Raw genomic sequence first — 2,500 nt, 5'->3', positions numbered from 1 at the left:
CACCTTCTCTTGCTATAGTAGGGAAGAGACAGTCACCTTCTCCTGCTATAGTAGGGAAGAGAACAGACAGGTAAGAGACAGTCACCTTCTCCTGTTATAGCAGGGAAGAGAACAGACAGGTAAGAGACAGTCACCTTCTCCTGTTATAGTAGGTAAGAGACAGTCACCTTCTCCTGTTATAGTAGAGAAGAGACAGTCACCTCCTGTTATAGTAGGGAAGAGACAGTTACCGTCTCCTGTTATAGTAGAGAAGAGACAGTCACCTTCTCCTGTTATAGTAGGTAAGAGACAGTCACCTTCTCCTGTTATAGTAGAGAAGAGACAGTTACCGTCTCCTGTTATAGTAGAGAAGAGACAGTCACCTTCTCCTGTTATAGTAGAGAAGAGACAGTCACCTTCTCCTGTTATAGCAGGGAAGAGAACAGACAGGTAAGAGACAGTCACCTTCTCCTGTTATAGTAGGGAAGAGAACAGACAGGTAAGAGACAGTCACCTTCTCCTGCTATAGTAGGGAAGAGACAGTCACCTTCTCCTGCTATAGTAGTGAAGAGAACAGACAGGTAAGAGACAGTCACCTTCTCCTGTTATAGCAGGTAAGAGACAGTCACCTTCTCCTGTTATAGCAGGGAAGAGACAGTCACCTTCTCCTGTTATAGTAGGGAAGAGACAGTCACCTTCTCCTGTTATAGTAGGGAAGAGACAGTCACCTTCTCCTGTTATAGTAGAGAAGAGACAGTCACCTTCTCCTGTTATAGTAGGGAAGAGACAGTCACCTTCTCCTGTTATAGTAGAGAAGAGACAGTCACCTTCTCCTGTTATAGTAGGGAAGAGACAGTCACCTTCTCCTGTTATAGTAGGGAAGAGACAGTCACCTTCTCCTGTTATAGTAGGGAAGAGACAGTCACCTTCTCCTGTTATAGTAGGTAAGAGAACAGACAGGTAAGAGACAGTCACCTTCTCCTGTTATAGTAGGGAAGAGACAGTCACCTTCTCCTGTTATAGTAGGGAAGAGACAGTCACCTTCTCCTGTTATAGTAGGGAAGAGACAGTCACCTTCTCCTGTTATAGTAGGGAAGAGACAGTCACCTTCTCCTGTTATAGTAGGGAAGAGACAGTCACCTTCTCCTGTTATAGTAGGGAAGAGACAGTCACCTTCTCCTGTTATAGTAGGTAAGAGAACAGACAGGTAAGAGACAGTCACCTTCTCCTGTTATAGTAGGGAAGAGACAGTCACCTTCTCCTGTTATAGTAGGGAAGAGACAGTCACCTTCTCCTGTTATAGTAGGGAAGAGACAGTCACCTTCTCCTGTTATAGTAGAGAAGAGACAGTCACCTTCTCCTGTTATAGTAGGGAAGAGACAGTCACCTTCTGTTATAGTAGGGAAGAGAACAGACAGGGAAGAGACAGTCACCTTCTCCTGTTATAGTAGAGAAGAGACAGTCACCTTCTCCTGTTATAGTAGAGAAGAGACAGTCACCTTCTCCTGTTATAGTAGAGAAGAGACAGTCACCTTCTCCTGCTATAGTAGGGAAGAGACAGTCACCTCCTGTTATAGTAGGGAAGAGAACAGACAGGTAAGAGACAGTCACCTTCTCCTGTTATAGTAGGTAAGAGACAGTCACCTTCTCCTGTTATAGTAGGGAAGAGACAGTCACCTTCTCCTGTTATAGTAGGGAAGAGACAGTCACCTTCTCCTGTTATAGTAGGTAAGAGACAGTCACCTTCTCCTGCTATAGTAGGGAATAGAACAGACAGGTAAGAGACAGTCACCTTCTCCTGCTATAGTAGGGAATAGAACAGACAGGTAAGAGACAGTCACCTTCTCCTGTTATAGTAGGGAAGAGACAGTCACCTTCTCCTGTTATAGTAGGGAAGAGACAGTCACCTTCTCCTGTTATAGTAGAGAAGAGAACAGACAGGTAAGAGACAGTCACCTTCTCCTGTTATAGTAGGGAAGAGACAGTCACCTTCTCCTGCTATAGTAGGGAAGAGACAGTCACCTTCTCCTGTTATAGTAGGGAAGAGACAGTCACCTTCTCCTGTTATAGTAGAGAAGAGAACAGACAGGTAAGAGACAGTCACCTTCTCCTGTTATAGTAGGGAAGAGACAGTCACCTTCTCCTGTTATAGTAGGGAAGAGAACAGACAGGTAAGAGACAGTCACCTTCTCCTGTTATAGTAGGGAAGAGAGCAGACAGGTAAGAGACAGTCACCTTCTCCTGTTATAGTAGGGAAGAGAACAGACAGGTAAGAGACAGACAGGGAAGAGACAGACAGGGAAGAGACAGACAGGTAAGAGACAGTCACCTTCTCCTGTTATAGTAGGGAAGTGAACAGACAGGGAAGAGACAGACAGGTAAGAGACAGACAGGTAAGAGATAGACAGGTAAGAGACAGTCACCTTCTCCTGCTATAGTAGGTAAGAGACAGTCACCTTCTCCTGTTATAGTAGGGAAGAGACAGTCACCTTCTCCTGTTATAGTAGAGAAGAGAACAGAC

At 45.0% G+C, this 2,500-nt stretch overlaps 1 protein-coding gene across 1 annotated transcript in view; it reads left to right on the top strand.

Annotated features, from left to right (window-relative positions):
• LOC121845851 (cilia- and flagella-associated protein 47-like) overlaps window positions 1–2,500 on the top strand; it is a 20,995-nt gene that overhangs the window by 4,301 nt on the left and 14,194 nt on the right. The gene's annotated exons all lie outside the window — the stretch shown is intronic.

The sequence above is a fragment of the Oncorhynchus tshawytscha genome, unplaced genomic scaffold, assembly GCF_018296145.1.
Source record: "Oncorhynchus tshawytscha isolate Ot180627B unplaced genomic scaffold, Otsh_v2.0 Un_contig_4972_pilon_pilon, whole genome shotgun sequence".
Classification (NCBI taxonomy): domain Eukaryota; kingdom Metazoa; phylum Chordata; class Actinopteri; order Salmoniformes; family Salmonidae; genus Oncorhynchus; species Oncorhynchus tshawytscha.
Note: the sequence above shows the minus strand (reverse complement) of the source record. Positions and strands in the feature narration are given on the sequence as shown.